The 17,787-nt window shown below is 35.0% G+C and overlaps 1 pseudogene; it reads right to left on the bottom strand.

Moving 5' to 3' along the window:
- Window positions 1-5,362: 5,362 nt before the first annotated feature.
- LOC117980068 (cytochrome b-c1 complex subunit 8-like) lies at window positions 5,363-9,574 on the bottom strand (annotated as a pseudogene).
- Between the last annotated feature and the right edge of the window lie 8,213 nt (window positions 9,575-17,787).

The raw sequence follows: 17,787 nt of genomic DNA, 5'->3' as shown, positions 1-17,787 counted from the left end.
ACTTTTAGCTCAAATCCTAAATTTTCTCTCAAAATTTTCTAACTGCCTTCTCTGCTATTTGCTTATTTTTGCATATGCGATAATTTGGACATTACATTTTTTTTCTTACTTATAGTCATTTATTCCTCTCTCTTTTCCCATTATACTGTGAACTCCAAATGCAAAGAACTATGCAGAATACCAGCCAAAATTTTCTTTAATAGTTGAGTATGTGTTTTGATTAGTCAGTGCTCACGATATATTAAGCACCTTGGTTATATGTCATATTTATTTCAGAATTTCTGAAGGACTTGAAATGTACTGTACTTAGACATGGTACTAAAAATATTTGTTTAAGGATTAAATGAATCAATAGAATGTTTATTTGGAGATATGACAAAGAGGCTGGTTTGAATATTTGATGTTAAATAATTATTTCCATTGAAAGCTAAGATTCAATTCAGCTGGAGAATTATGAGGTTACTACTTAGATCTCTTTCTTTTAGCAAGAACTGAAGTGAAGAATGTACAACTGGTGACAAGGGAAAACCACGACTTTAATTTTGTTAAAAAATAAAACTAAACAAAGGAAAATATTTTTGGAGTCTTTATTCTAATGCTCAATGGCCTCACTTATTTTGACAATAGTCTCATCAATTAATCTAGTAATCTAACACAGTGGCTATAGAGTAGTTCGTAATCTGCCAAGAAATATAGCAAGATTAATGGGCCTAAAAATTCAGATAAATCAAGTGTCTACTAAGACACTGATCTTTTCTTCTCATTAAAGAAGTATTTGAATCATAATACCACAACGTTACAATGTTACGATAAGAAAGGCTTAATGAGATTGGTAGGTGAGTTAACTCACCAGTTGGTGAGTTATTTTCTTTCTTGCAACAGATTTAAAGGAATTCATTTTTTATATGCAAAAGGTAGTAATGATTTCCAATTGCTCGCCAAATGAACACTAAACATGTACTTTGACATAAAAATTTAAATAGATTTTATTCTGTAGAGGACTTTTAGGATTGCTGACCAATTGAGTGGAAAGTATAGAGAATTACCATATACTTAGTATCTTCACATGTTTACAACCTCCTCCCTATCAATATCCTGCACTAGAGTGGTAAATTAGTCACAATTACTGAACCTACACAGCCAAAGTTCATAGTTTTGACATTAGGTTCATTCTTGATGTTATGGATTTTATGGGTGTTCCCTTACCCTTTGAAAACACTGATCTTTTTTATGTCTCCATAGTTTTGCCTTTTCTAGCATGTCATATTTTGAACTAATATAGTACGTAGCCTTCTCCCATTGGCTTTCTTAATTTAGCAATGTGCATTAAAGTTTCCTCCATGTCTTTTTATGGCTTGATAAGTCATTTCTTTTCAGTACTTAATAATATTCTAAAGTATTCATGTTCAACAGTTTATTTATCAATTCACCTACTGAATGAAATTCTTACTATATTGACAATTAGGAATAAAGCTACATATATGTCTATGTGCAGATTTTTGTGTGAATATAAATTTTTTACTCATTTGAATAAATTCCACGGAGTGTCATGGCTGAATAGTATGGCCAGAGTATATTTAGGTTTGTAAGAAACTGACAAGTTGGCTTCCAAGGATGTTGTAACATTTTTTATTCCCACCAGCAATGAATGAGAATTCTTGTTGCCCCACATCATCACCAGCTTTTTTCAGTGCTTTAATTTCAACCATTTAAATAAGTGTTTAGTGGTATTTCATTGTTGCTTTAATTTTCAATACCCTAAGGACATGATGTGGAGCTTGTTTTCATATGTTTATTTGCCATCTGTTTATATTCCTTGATGAGGTGCCTGTTGAGATCTTCTGGCCATTTTTAATCAAGCATTATTGTTATTGTTGAGTTTTAAGTGAGTTTTTAAAATATATTTTGGGTAACAGTTGTTTATCAGATATGGCTTTTTCAAATATTTTTTCCAGTCTGGCATATATTCTCATTCTCTTCACAATGTCTTTTGAAGAGCAGAGTTTTAAATTTTAATAAAGTTCAGCTTATTAATTATTTATTTCAAAAAACATGGCTTTGGTATTATCTCTATATATCATCAGCAAAACCAAAGGAATTCAGATATTTAAAAATATTATCTCCTAGGAATTTCATAGTTTTGCATTTCCTATTTATGTCTATAATTTATTTTTAGTTAATTTTTGTAAACAGTGTATTAATCCTTTTTTGTTTAACCTGAATGTTCAATTATTCCAGTGCCATTTGTTGAAAAGACTGTCTTTTCTCCATTGCATTACTTTTGCTTCTTTGTCAAAGATCAACTAACTATATTTGAGTCAACTTCTGGGCTTACTATTCTGTTTAATTGATTTATTTACCTATTCTTCCGGAAATATCACACTATTTTGATGCAGTAGCTCTATAGAAAGCCTTGAAGTCAGATAGTGTCAGTCTTCTGATTTTTTTTCTATTTCTATATTGAGTTAGCTATTCTGGGGTCTTTGGCCTCTCCATATGAATTTTCTAATTAGGTTGTCAATATTCACAAAAAGACTTACTGGAATTTTGATTAGGAATGTATTGATCAACTTAGGAAAAACTGACATCTTGACAATATTGAGTCTTCCTATCTATGGACCTAGAATATCTCCCCATTTATTTGGTCCTTCCTTGTAACGTTCATCAGAATCATATAATTCTCCTAATATACATATTTTATATATATATATAGTTAAATTTATATCTAAGTATTTCATTTCTGGAGGTGCAAATGAAAATGATAAGTTTATATCATTTATTTATTTTATGGTTTTTTGTTTCGAATTCAACTTATTGTGTGTGTCTGTAGAAAAGCAGGTGACTTCTGTATATTAACTTTACATCCTATTGAGAGGTGACAATGTGCTAGCAACCCTCGCTCGCTCTCGGTGCCTCCTTGGCCTCGGCATCCACTCTGGCCACGCTTGAGGAGCCCTTTAGCCCACTGCTGCACTGTGGGAGCCCCTCCCCGGGCTGGCTGAGGCCAGAGCCAGCTCCCTCTGCTTGCGGGGAGGGGTGGAGGGAGAGACGCCAGCGGGAACCAGGGCTGCATGCGGCACTCACAGGCCAGGGTGAGTTCCAGGTGGGCGCAGGTTCTGCGGCCCCGCACTCGGAACAGCCAGCCGGCATCACCGGCCCAGGGCAGTGAAGGGCTTAGCACCCAGGCCAGCAGCTGCGGAGGGTACACCAGGTCCCCCAGCACTGCTGGCCTGCCCTTGCCATGCTCGAATTCTCACCGGGCCTCAGCTGCCTCCCTGCAGGGCAGGGCTTGGGACCTGCAGCCTGCCACGCCTGAGCCCCACTCCCCACTGGTGGGCTCCCACGCCACCAGAGCCTCCCTGACAGGTGCCACCCCCTGCTCTGTGGCACCCGGTCCCATCGACCGCCCAAAGGGTGAGGAGTGCAGGCACGCAGCGCGAGACTGGTGGGCAGCTCCACCCACTGTTCTGGTGCAGGATCCACTAGGCAAAGCCAGCTGGGCTCCTGAATCAGGTAGGGTCTTGGAGAACTTTTATGTCTAGCTGGAGGATTGTAAATGCACCAATCAGCACTCTGTGTCTAGCTCAGGGTTTGTGGATGCACCAGTCAGCACTCTGTATCTAGCTAATCTGGTGGGGACTTGGAGAACTTTTATGTCTAGCTAGAAGATTGTAAATGCACCAATCAGCACTCTGTGTCTGGCTAAAGGTTTGCAAATGCACCAAGCAGTGTTCTGTGTCTAGCTAATCTAGTGGGGACTTGGAGAACTTTTATGTCTAGCTAGAAGATTGTAAATGCACCAATCAGCACTCTGTGTCTGGCTAAAGGTTTGCAAATGCACCAAGCAGTGTTCTGTGTCTAGCTAATGTAGTGGGGACTTGGAGAACTTTTATGTCTAGCTAGAGGATTGTAAATGCACCAATCAGCACTCTGTGTCTAGCTAAAGGTTTGTAAATGCACCAATCAGCGCTCTGTCAAAATGGATCAATCAGCAGGATGTGGGTGGGGCCAGATAAGGGAATAAAAGCAGGCCTCCTGATCCAGCAGTGGCAACCCACTCAGGTCCGCTTTCACGCTGTGGAAGCTTTGTTCTTTCGCTGTTGCAATAAGTCTTGCTGCTTATCACTCTTTGGGTCCGCGCCTCCTTTATGAGCCGTAACACTCACCACAAAGGTCTGCAGCTTCACTCCTGAGGCCAGCGAGACCACAAACCCACTGGAAGGTACAAACAACTCCAGACACACCACTTTTAAGAGCTGTAACACTCACTACGAAGGTCTGCAGCTTCGCTTCTGAAGTCAGCAAGACCACGAACCCACCAGAAGGAAGAAACTCTGGACACATCTGAATATTTGAAGGAAAAAACTTGGGACACACCATCTTTAAGAACTGTAACACTCACTGCGACGGTCCGCAGCTTCATTCTTGAAGTCAGCAAGACCAAGAACCCACCAATTCCGGACACACTATAACCTTGCTGTAACTGCTTAATAGTTCCAGGAGTTTGTGGATTCTTTCAGATTTTCCATATAGTTGATCATATTATCTGTGAACAAAGACAGTTTTATATTTTCCTTTCCATTCTATGTACTTTATTGCATTAGGAAGGATTTGTAGTATGATGTGATAAAGAATGGCGGGAGGCGTTATCCTTTCATTGTTCTAGATTGCTGTGGTTTGAATGTCCCCTCCAAAACTCATGTTGAAACTTGGTCCACAGTATGGCAGTGTTGAGAAGTGGGGCCCTTAATAGGAGATTGGATCATGAGGGTTCTGCACCTATGAATGAATTAATACATTCATGAATTAATAGATAGATTACTGGATTAGTGGCTTGTAATGGGAGGGGAACTAGTGACTTTATAAGAAGAGGAAGAGAGAGCTGAGCTAGCACATTAGTATGCTAAGCCCTCTCACCATGTGATACTCTGTACCACCTGGAGATTCTGTAGAAAGTTCCCACCAGCAAGAAGACTTTCACCTGATGTAGTCCCTTGACATTGTACTTCTCAGCTTTCAGAACTGTAAGAAAGGAATTCCTTTTCTTATAAATTACACAAATTCAGGTATTCTATTCAAAATAACAGAAAATGGACTAAACATTGATATTACAGGTAAGCTTCAAGTTTCTCACCATTATGGATAGTGTTAGCTATAGATTATTTGTACATGTTATTTATCCAGTTATGGGAGTTCCCCTCTATTCCTAGTTTGCTGAGAGTTTTTATCATGAATAGGTGTTAAATTTTCTCAAATGTTATTTCTGCATCTACTGATGTGATCATGTAGTTTTTTTTCTTTATCCTGTTAATGTGTTGGATTATATAAATCAAATTTTGAATGTTGAACTAGCCATGCATACTTGAAATAAATCTCATGTGGTCATAATGTATAATTATTTTGATACTTTTTTGATTAATTTGTTAATATTTTGATGAGGATTTTGCCATCTATGTTTACAAAAGATGTTGGTTTTTAGATTTTTTTGGTAATATATTTGTCTGGTTTTGGTGTTAGGATGGTGTTGGTTACATAGCAATAGAATGAATTACGAAGTTTTCCTTCTGCTTCTATCTTCTGGAAAATATTTTATAATTTCTCACTTAAGTGTTTGGTAGAATTCACCAGTGAAATCATCTAGATCTCGTGATTTCTTTTTGGAATGTTATTAAGTGTTGACTTAATTTCTTTAATAGATATAGGCATATTCAGATTGTCTGTTTCATCTTAGGTAGGTTTTAGCAGATTGTTTATTTCCAGAAATTAGGCCGTTTAATCTGTGTTATTAAATTGTGGGGCATGAAGTTGTTTGTAGTATTCCTTTATTACTTATTTAATGTCTATAAGATCTGCAGTAGTGGTACCATTTTCACTTTTGTTATTAATAATTTGTGTTTTCTCTCTTTTTTAAAAGTTAGCCTGTCTAGAGGCTTATCACTTGTACAGATTTTTTTTTCAAAAAAAAAAACAATTTTTATTTTATAGATTTTCTTTATTGATTTTCTATTTTTGCTTTAATTGATTTTGGCTCTGATTTTTTTCTTTTGCTTTATTTGAATTTAACTTATTTTATTTTGTAGGTTCCTAAGGTGAACATGTAGATAATTGATTTTTTAAAATTTATTTTCTGGTACATGCTACAGTTTTCTTCTAACCACTGCTCACTGAATCTCATACATTTTGTTAGTTGTATTTAATTCAAAACACCTTAAATTTCTGTTGAAATTTCTTCTTCAATCATGTATCATTAAGGAGTATGTATTCTAATCAAGTATTTTGAGAGGTTTTTTCCAGCTATCTTTCTGTTGCTGGTTTCTAGTTTGATTGAGTCATAATCTGAGAGTAGACATTACATGATTTTTACTATTTTAAATTTGTTAAGTTGTCTTTTATGTCCAAAAATGTGGTCTATTTTGGTGGCAATTTCATGTAAGCTTGAGAAGAATGTGTATTCTGCATTGTTGAATGAATTATTCTGTAGATATTCATTATATCCTGTTAACTGATGGTGGTGTTGAGTTAAAGTATGTCGTTACTAATTTTCTGCCTGCTGGATCTATGCATTTTTGATAGAGAAGTGATGCTGTCTCCAACTATAGTAATTGATTCATTTATTTCTCCTTGCAGTCCTATCAGCTTTTGCTTCATGTATTTTGGCATTCTGTGAGATGCATATACCTTAAGAATTGCTATCTTCTTGGAGAGTCAATCTTTTATCATTTTGTAATGCCTCTTTTTATCCCTGATAATTATCCTAGCTCTGAAGTGTGTTTTGTGTGACATTATTATAGTGGATAGAGATACTTGATTTTTTATCTGTGTTAGTATGGCATATTTTCACCATCCCTTCACTTTCAATCTATATGTGTCTTCATATTTAGAGTTGATTTTCTTTTTTTCTTTTTTCTTTTTCTTTTTCTTTTCTTTTTCTTTTTATTTTGCAGAACATAGGAAGTTTATTGTGTCAAGACACTAAAATGCAGACTCCTCTTCCAGAGAAAGCTCTTCCAGGGACAGGGAACCATCATCCAGATGTGTTGCTCATTTGTCATTTTCATGGGCAGCTGGATTCTTCCCCTTGGATCTCTCAAACTCTTGAGTCCCCCATGTATAGATAAGATAAAACACTACAAACGGCGGCATTACGCGAAGGAAAGACTGCCGAGTGCGGCGCAGCACGTTGGGGATTCCTTTACGGAAGTAGTACGGGAAGGCACGCTGCTCAAAAGGTGACAAGCTGTAGGAGATCACATGTTGCATCTACGTCCGATTCCCAAACTCGCTGCCCATCATGGCGGCGGCCGGGGTCACCTAGCCCTCCGCAGTCACCGATCCGGCGGACTCATTCCTAAAGTTGATTTCTTATAAACAACACATAGTTGAGTCTTGTTTTTTAATTCACCCTGACAATTGCTGTCTTTTAAATTAGTATTATTAGACAATTGATATGTAAAGTACTCACTGATATAGTCACATTAATGTCTATCATGTTTGTCACTGTTTTCTATTTGATGCCCTTGCTCTTTGTTCCTATTTTGTCTTCCCCTCTTTTTCTGCTTTTTGTAGGTTCAATTAAGCATTTTATATGATTCCATTTTCTCTCTTCTTACTGTATCAACTATACTTATTTTTATTTTTTTTTTTAGTGGTTGCTTTGAAATGCAATTTCAGAAGTAGTGCAAGTACCTTATAATAACATCATACTTCTAATTCCTCCCTCTAATCACATGTAGCATTGTTACCATTCATTTCACTTATACAAAAGCTGTAATCCTCAATTACATTATTGTTATTTTTATTTTGAACAAACCATTATCTATTAAATCAGATAGGAATAAGAAAACTAAAACTTACAATCTTACTTTCATTTATTCCTTCTCTAATATTCTTTATTTCTTCATGCAGTTCCAAGTCTCTGGCCTACATTACTTTTTTTCTCTCTAAAAAACTTGTAACATTTCTTGCAAGGTAGGTCTATTAGCAACAAACCCTGCAATTTTCACCAGTCTGAGAAAGTCTTTAGTTTTCCCTCACTTTTGCATTGTAATTTTACAAGCGAAAGAATTCAAGGTGACGTGGTTTGTGTGTGTGTATGTCTTACTTTATTTTCTTTTGCCAATACTTTTAATATTTCACTCTACTCTCTTCTTGCTTATATTTTTTTTGAGAAGTTGGATGAATTCTTACATTTTCTACTTTATAGGAGAGGTATTTTTTCTCACTGGATTAACTCAACATTTGATCTTTATCTTTGATTTTCTGCAGTTTAGATATGATATTCCTGGGTGTAGTTTTTTATATTGATACTACTTGGTGTTCTCTGAGCTTCCTGTATGTGTGGATTGGTGTTTGATATTCATTTAGGGAAATTCTAAGTCATTACTACTTCTATTTGTTTTATTTCTTTCTCTCTTTGTTCTCCTTTTATTTTAATTATGTAGATATTACAGTTTTGTAGTTGTCCCACAGTTCTTGGATATTCTGTTGCATTTTTCTGGTGTATTTTTCTCCTTGTTTTTTGGTTTGGGACGTTTCTATTCACATATCCTTAAGCTCAGAGATTCTTTCCGTAGGCTTGTCCAGTCTACTAATGATCCTCTCAAAGCCATTCTTTATTTTTGTTTCAGGTTTTTATGGTAAGCATTTATTTTCTATGTATTCTTATAATTTCAATTTCTCTGCTTTCATTGTTCATCTGTTCTTGAATGTTGTGTATTTTTTTTTCATTACAGCCCTTAGCATATTAACCAAATATGGTTTATATTCATGGTCTGATAATGTCAACATTTCTGTCATAACTGAATCTGATAAATTCAACATTTATGCCACCCCATTGCTCTGTTTCTCAAGTATGCCTTTTAATGGTTTTTATTGTTGTTGTTAAACAGCAGATGTGATGCACTGGTAAAGGAAAATGTGGAAAATAGAGTTTTATAACATCATGGTAAGGTGTAGAGGGAGCGGAAGCTTTCCGCAGCCCCATGTTTAGATTTTACTCTTTTAGTGAGCCTCTGCTCCTGTGGTGTGAATTTCACAAATGCATCTCAATTTTTTTCTTTCTGCTCTTTATGTGATATAGGATGGTTAGTGGAGGATGGAGTTAGGTACCTCCTTTCCCCCAGATAAGTTAGGCTCTGCTAAAACCCCAGTAGGTTAGGCTCTGGCAAAATAGTTTTTCTCAAGATAAGGTCTTCTTAAGAATAATGGAATGCTGTGGTGTATTTTAAAATTGTTACTTTTCCTTCCCCTGCGAGAAGCCCAAAGAAATTTTTCTCTAATCTTCATCTTGAGAACTTCGTAGAGCTAAAGATAAAACTCAAAAAAATGCAAAAGCCTCACTAAGACTGGGTCCCCTGGAGTTTTTTTTTTTATTTTTTATTTTTATTTTTCATCTTAGACTTGTCCACACTAAGCCTCCAGCATTAATGACAATTCAAGCTTTCCTACCCTGGTACTGGCTCCAGCAGGAGTACGTTTCTGCTCTGTTAAGTTGAATTCTCTGTAGCTGCCTCTCTACAAACTCCACAGCAGTTTGTTCTGTGACCTCAGGTCTCTAGTCAATCTAAGAAGAGCAGTTTAGTTTTCAATTTGATCAGATTTTTACTTGTGGTTAGGATGCAGTGATGGCTTCAAAGTTCCTTACATGTTGGATTAGAAACCAGAAGTTCTTGACATGCAGTTTAATTTAAATCTTGCCTCATTCCTACTCCACGCTACTCACCATATCTATTTAGTCTACATAGAAGTTTTTACTCTTCCTCCCTTGATAACAACAGAATATTCCACTCTCCCCACTTTTAGTGCTTTCTGACCTCCCTGCTAGACCTTTACCTCATAATACTCACTCATTCTTGGAGACTTAGAGCTATGTTCCTTTCTCTGGAAAAGTATGCTGTTCCCCTCCCATTACTAAGAGACTCTTTCATCAGTGTTATCTCACTAAAGTTAGAATCAATGTTTTTATTAATTTGTTTGAAATGTCTATTTAATCGCTTATTCAGATGTATTTGCGCCCTATTAGAATAATGATTCAATGTATTTCTTGCTATTGTTTGTCTTTTAAAGCAATTTTTTTTTCACAGTGCCTGGTAGAAACACTAAATTAAATCTTCTTAAAGGTATAAAAAAAGTTAACTAATGTATCCTTCTTTCAAATTAATAAGAAGGAAAGAAAAAGCATTTAGGAAAAAGAATCAAGCACTATCTTATGTTCCCCTTGTTTTCTAAAAGGATTTGCATTTAAAATATGCATGTTTGGGGACAGAGTGAATTAATATTGAGCTTTCTCAGTGTGACTATTCAAATAAAACAACTCGGTCCTTAACTTTGTGCATACCAGGGTACCAATTAATTGGCTTTGATCTATAAAATCTTTTGCGTTTTTTTTTTTTTAATTTAATGGTTTAGAAAAGAAGAAAAGCTAACAGCCATGACAGCTTAATGAGATTGGTTGGTATATGGCTACCAACCAATTGGGGAGTTAAAATATTAAAAATACATGTTCCTTTTTGGAAAAACATTTGAAAGAATGTATGTTCTTGATAATACAAACTTTGATCCAATGCATTGTTAAAGATGAAAACAGCTTTTGTTCTCCCACACCTAGAGATTGTCAGAGTTAAAGATGATGATCAGTTTTTTTGGGGTGCTATAACCAGAGGTAATTACTTTTGTCTTGATCACGACACATATATGTATTGAAACATCACTTTGTATCCCATAAATATATACAAATATTATACATCAATTTTAAAAATTAATTTTCTAAAATTATTTATTTTAAATTGAGACATAAAATTGAATGTATTTATCATATGTAACGTGATGTTTTGAAGTACCTACACATTTTGGAATGGTTAAGTGTAGCTAATTAAAATATGCATTTCCTCACAGTTATTTTTATGGTGAGAACATTTAACATTCATTCTTAGCATTGTTTAAGAATGTAATCCATCATTATTAAGTATAGTCACTATGTTGAAAAACAGATTTCATGAACTTATAACTCCTATATAACTATAATTTTATATATTTTGACCAATGTCTCCCCAGTCCTCTTCACAGCCACCCCAACCTCTGGTAACCACCATTTTATTCTCTACTTTTATGAGATCAACTTATTTAGATTCTGCATGCGTGAGCTTATATAGTATTTGTCTTTCTCTCTGGCTTATTTCACTTAGCATAATGTCCTCCATGTTGTCATGAATGACAGATTATTCTTCTTTTTCATGGCCGAATAGTGCTTCGTTGTGTATACATACAGGCATACCTTGAAGATATTGTGGGTCCAGCTCCAGAACCCTGCAATAAAGTGAATATCACAATAAAGTGAGTCACACAAATTTTTTGACTTCCCAGGATATGTAAAAGTTTTGCTTACTGTATACAATAGTCTATCAAGTGTGCAATAGAATTATGTTTAAAAAACAATGTGTAAACCTTAATTAAAAATACTTCATTGCTAAATAATGGTAATGATTCTCTGAGCCTTCAGTAGGTTATAATTCTTTTCTGGCGGAGGATTTTGCATTGATGTTGATGGCTGCTAATGATTAGGGTGGTGGTTGCTGAAGACTGGAGTGACTGCGGCAGTTTTTTAAAATAAGAAATAATTTAACAGCTGCATTAGCTCCTAACAAGAGACTCAGCTTGTTCTTTGAAGCTTTAAAGCCAGACATTGGCTTTTCACTAGCTTTGAAAGTCCTAGATAGTATCTTCTTCCAATAGAAGCCTCTTTCATCTACATTGAAAATGTATTATTTAGTGTAACTATCTTCATCAATTATTTCAGCTAGATCTTCTGGATAATTTGCTGTTTTACCTTGAGCTTTCTTTCCTTAAACCTCAAGAACCAACATTTGATAGTTTCAAACTTTCTTCTGCAGCTTCCTTACCTCTCTCAGCCTTCAGAGAATTGAAGAGAGCTAGGGTCATGCTCTGAATTAGGATTTGACTTAAAGGAATGTTGTGGCTGGTTTGATTTCTGTTCAGACCATTAAAACTTTCTCCATATCATATCAATAATGAGACTGTTTCACTTTCTTATTGTTCATGTATTCACTGGAGTGACACTTTTAGTTTTTTTAAGGAACTTTTCCTTTGCATTCACAATTTGGTTGTTTGGTACAATAAGCCTAGCTTACAGGCTATCTCAGTCTTTGACATGCCTTCTTCACTAAACTTAATCATTTCTAGCTTTGATTTAAAGTGAGGGACATGCAACCCTCCTTACTTGAAAACTTAGAGGCCATTGTAAGGTTATTAATTGGCCTAGTGTCAATATTGTTGTGTCTCAGGGAAGAGGGAGGCCTAAGGAGAGGAAGAGAGAAGGGGAAATGGCTGGTCAGTGAAGCTATCAAATACAAACAATATTTATCAATTAAGTTCACTGTCTTACATGGGTGTTTGAGGTTTGTGGTGCCCCCAAACAATTATTACAGTGACATAAAGCATCAGTGATCCAAGATCACCATAACAGATATAAAACCGTGAAAAAAGTTTGAAATATTGTGAGAATTACCAAAGTGTGACAGAGAGACACGAAGTGATACTATACTATTGGAAATGTAGCACTAATACACTAGCTTGATGCAATGTTACCACAAACCTTCTTAAAAATCTAAAATCGGTAAAGCATAATTAAGTAAAGTGCAATGAAACAAGATATGTCTATGTCATATTTTTTAATTAATTAATTCATTCATTGATGGACACAGGTTGATTCTGTATCTTGGCTATTGTGAATAATGCTTCAGTCAACATATGGGGGCAGATATGCTTTTGACATACTGACTTGCTTTCCTTTAGGTATACACTGAGTAATGGGATTGCTGGGTTACATGGTAATTCTATTTTTAAGTTTAGAGGAACCTCCGTAACTGTTTTCCGTAATGAGTATACTAATTTACATTTCCACCAACAGTGTGCAAGCGTTTCCTTTACTTTACATCCACGCTATCATTGTAATCTTTTGTCTTTGTTGTAATAGCCATCCTCACAGAAGTGAGGTAATATGTCATCACAGTATAATTTGCATTTCCCTAATAATTAGTGATGTTAAGGATTTTTTTTCATATATCTGTTGTTCATTTGTATATTTTCTTTGGAGAGATGTCTATTTAAGTCCTCTGCCCATTTTTTAGTTGGGTTATTTGTATTCTTGCCATTGAATAGTTTGAATTCTTTATAAATTTTAGGTATTATCCCATTATCAGATGCATAGCTCGCAAATATTTTCTTCCTCAAGAAAATATTTTCAAACCTCAAGAGTGTTTCCTCACTCTTGATATTTTCTGTTGCTGTGCAGAACATTTTTAGTTTGATGTAATCCCATTTGTCTATAGTTGTTTTTGTTGCCTGCAATTTGAAGTTATATCCAAAAAAAAGTTGTCAAGACCAATTTCATGAAGCTTTTCCTCTGTGTTTTATTCTAGTAATTTCATAGTTTTGAGTCTTACATTTAAGTCTTCAATGCATTTTGAGTTAATTTTTGTATTTTTTCGTGAAATAAGGGCCTAATTTCACTCTTCTGCATGCAGGCATCCAGTTTCCCACCGCCATTTGTTGAAAAGACTGTCCTGTCCCCATTGTGTGTGCTTAGCACTTTGATAAAAAATCAGATGGCTATTAAGGTGTGGATTTTCTGGGCTCTCTATTCTGTTTCATTGGTCTATGTGTCTTGTTTTATGCTAGTATTACACTTTTTTGTTTGCTATATTGTAGTATATTTTGAAGTCAGGTAATGCAACGCCTTCAGCTTTGTTCTCTTTGTTCAACATTGCTTTAGCTATTCAGAGACTTTTGTGGTTCTAAACAAATTTTAGGATTATTTTTTCTATTTCTGTAAAGAATGACAGTAATATTTTGACAGGGATAGCATTGAACCTGTGTATCGCTTTAGGTGGTATGGACATTTTAACAAGTTTAATTCTTCCAAACCATATATATGGGATATCTTTACATTTATTTGTGTCTTGTTTAGTTTCTTTAACCACTGTTTTATAGTTTTCAGTGTAGAGATTTTTCACCTCCTCGTTTAAATTTATTTCTAATTATTATATCTTTTTTTAGCCATAGTAAATGAAATTGTTTTCTTGATTGCTTTTTCATATTGCTCACCATTAGTGTATGAAATGCTACTGATTTTTTGTATTGATTTTGTATTCTGTAAGTTTACTGATTTCATTTATTAGTTTTAACAGTTTTTTGGTGGAGTCTGTAGGATTTTTATATCTAAGATTTTGTTATCTACAAACAGGGACAGTTTACCTTTTTTTTGCAATTTGGATGTCTTTTCTTTCTTCCTCTTGCCTAATTGCTATAGCTAGAACTTCCAGTACTGGGTTAAATAGAAGTGGCTAGCTTGGCCATTGTTGTCTTGTTCTCAATCTTAGATGGAAAGCTCTCAATTTTTCTCCATTGAGTATGGTGTTAGCTGTGGGATTGTCATATACAGTCCTCATTATATTGAGATGCATCTCTTCTGTAATTAATTTGCTAAGAGGTTTTTTTAATTATGAAAGGATGTGACATTTTGTAAAATGCTGTTTCTACACCTATTGAAATAATCATATGGTGTTTCTTCTTTATTATGTTAATGTGATGTATGAGATTAGTTGACTTGCGTATGGAGTCATCCTTGCATCCTTGGAATGAATCCCATCTTATCATGGTAAATGATCTTTTAAATATTCCATAATATTTGGTTGGAAAATATTTTGTTGAAGATTTTTGCACTTAAGTTCACCAGGGATATTGGCCCATAGTTTTCTTCTTTTGTAATGTCCATGTCTGAGTTTGGTGTCAGGATAATACTGGCCTTGTAAAATAAATGTGGAAATATTCCCTCCTCTCTAATTTTTTGGAAAAGTTTGAGAAGAATTAGTATTAGTTCTTCTTTAAATGTCTGGTAGAATTCAAAAGTGAAGTTATCATGTCCTGAGAATTTCTTTGATGAGAGACTTTTTATTACTAATTATAATCTCCTTATTCATTATTGGTCTGTTCAGATTTTCTATTTCTTCATAATTCAATGTTGGTAGATTATATATGTCAAAAAATTTATCCATTTCTTCTAGGTTATCCAATTTGTTGGCATATATTTATTCATAATAGTTTCTTGTAATCCTTTGTATTTCTGTGGTATCAGTTGGGGTGTCACCCTTTTAATTTCTGATTTTATTTGAGTCTTTATTTTGAGTTTATTTAGATGAGGGGCTTATCTTGGGCCTGTTTCATAAGTGCACTTATTCCTTTCATGTGGGCTCCCTTTCTATGACCTAATCACCCCCCCAAAGCCTTCATGTCCTAAAACTATCACCATGGGAGTTAGGATTTTAACATATGAATGCAGGGCTCGGGGGTAGGGGGAGACACACATCCACACCATAGCAATGCCCAGGTCTTAATCCCCAGACCATGTGAATATGTTCAGGTCATGGCATGATGAGCTTAAGTTGCTAGTCACCTGATTTTTTTAAAAAAAGGCATTAACCTGGATTATCAGAATAGAAGCAATGTAATCACAAGGGTCCTTAAAATGGTAGTAGTATGTGGAGGAGAGAAAAAGAAGGAGACATATGAGAGAAAAATACAGAGAAATGCAAATTTGCTGGTTTTAAACATGGAGGAAATAGTCCATGACCTAAGGAATGTGGACATTCTCCAGAAGCTGAAAAAGGCAGAGAAACGTTCTCCCTAAGAGCTACCAGAAAGGACTAAAAACCCTTCTGAGACCTTGATTCTATCCCAGAATGACACATGTCAGACAACTGACCTGCTGAACTGTAAAATAATGAATTTGCATTCTTTTAGGCCACTAAAAGTGTTGTGATTTCTTGCAGTAGCAATGGGAAAGTAATATAAATTAATCTAATTGTTCATTCTGTTTGCTTTTAAAATGAAACAAATATTCACAGGGTACCTTGAGCTAAGTTCTTGAGGTGATATCACTATTTACATATTTGCATAGGATAGCATTTATCTAAGATATAGTAAGGGATATTCCAAATAAATTGTTGTTACAGTAGAAATGGGTATCCAGGTTGGGCCAGAAGGGGGTGCTCATGTATAGAGCAACACTGCCACTGCCTCATCCATCAGACTGAGAGTAGGGCGCAATTTATTGGATTATCAATCCTGTGAATACATGCACATTCGATGAAAAATCCAGAACCTATGACTGAAACTGTGACAATCAGAAGACTCAATATTTTGTATTTATTCTTGGCTATTTATTCCATATATGAATAAGTAATTTTTGAAGAAAAACAACTTCAATTTTAAGTAAACATTTATTTCTTGCTCTGAAAATATGAACAATATAGTTCATAATATTTAACATAGTGTCTACATTTCTATTATACAAAGTTTTGAGGTAGAAGACAAAAATGTATTTCTTTGCTACAAAGTTTGGGTAGAATTATCGATATTTACGGTGTGATTATACATCATAGAAATATTTCATTATCGTTACCAGAATTGGTTGTCAAATAAGTTGGCCACCTTGGTGATGTCCTCTTTATTTTATGATCATGTAGTCATGACTTAAAACATTTTGAACTTTTGTGTTGGACTTGCTTTAAACAATAATTGATGAATATTCCCAGAATATTAGGCTTACTGATTTTTATTTATATCTGCGGCTCTATCTTGCTGCTATCTTCAGTTTTATATTTACTCATTATGGTAGTGGCTTGGCTTTAATATCACGTTGTTGATGGAATTTTTATTTCAAAAATTAAATATACGTACATTAAAATCTTGCCCTAATTGAGGATGTTTAAATCATCAATAAATAGTGGTTGCATGAAGCAATACAAACAGAAAATTTTCATTCACACACCCATATACACACCCAAAGGTGAAGAATTCTGCTATACGTGGAATAAATGCCATTCTTCCCTGCCAGAAGCTTACCTTCATGCCTGCCACTGTCTCCGTATACTATACGTGTGAGGCTGCATAAACCACATCAAAGGCCTAAATCTAAAGCAGCCCCAGGATGAAGTAAATGAATGGGTTTATTTGTCTCTTGTTTTTGTCACTGATTTAACATTGTTCGGTGATTCCTGTAAAATAAGAAATATCTTTGTTTCTTATAACCAATTCTCTGAGTTACACCCATGTTTTAGTAATCCATTATTGATTTCTCTCACATTTTAGTTTGTCCATCTTGTCCCATAGTCAATCATTCTATTTGTCTGGGGCAAAGTTGTTGCCTTTTTAAAACATGGTCCTCCTACTTAATGAAGCCTTGCCCTTTCATTGTCACCCATTCGTATAGGTTTACGTAACCCACAGCTACAAGACGCTTTCAATACTTTATCAGCATTCTGGGAAATTCCTGGTAGCCTAGGAACCTGGAACCTAGTAACCTTTGATGTTGATCGCATGCTGCTCTAGCCTACCTTGTATTCTCTGTTGCTAAGATCTTCCCTTCCAAAAAGAAGATTTATTGAATAGATTCATCCAAGTTTCAGATTGGCTTCTCTCTAAATTGAATCCCAAAGTTACTATTTATTAGATAATTCAGCATTTATTGGTTGTGTTTATACTTCTTAAACAACAAAGCATGCACAAATATTATCTGTAGCCATTTAAAATAGATGATATGGAGGCTAAGTAGAAATGGGGTATTTATAGATAACAGAGCTATTTGCAAAGAATTGTATCAGCTTCTTGAAAATCATCAGGGCATTGTCTAATATTTAGATAAGCAGAAAAACAAGTGAATGCTCAATCAAATCTAGTTTTGTTATGTGTCAGGCACCGGGAATCTTTTTT

Source organism: Pan paniscus, chromosome 3 (genome assembly GCF_029289425.2).
Source record: "Pan paniscus chromosome 3, NHGRI_mPanPan1-v2.0_pri, whole genome shotgun sequence".
NCBI classification, from domain to species: Eukaryota; Metazoa; Chordata; class Mammalia; order Primates; family Hominidae; genus Pan; species Pan paniscus.
This window is presented reverse-complemented; position numbering and strand designations above follow the sequence as displayed.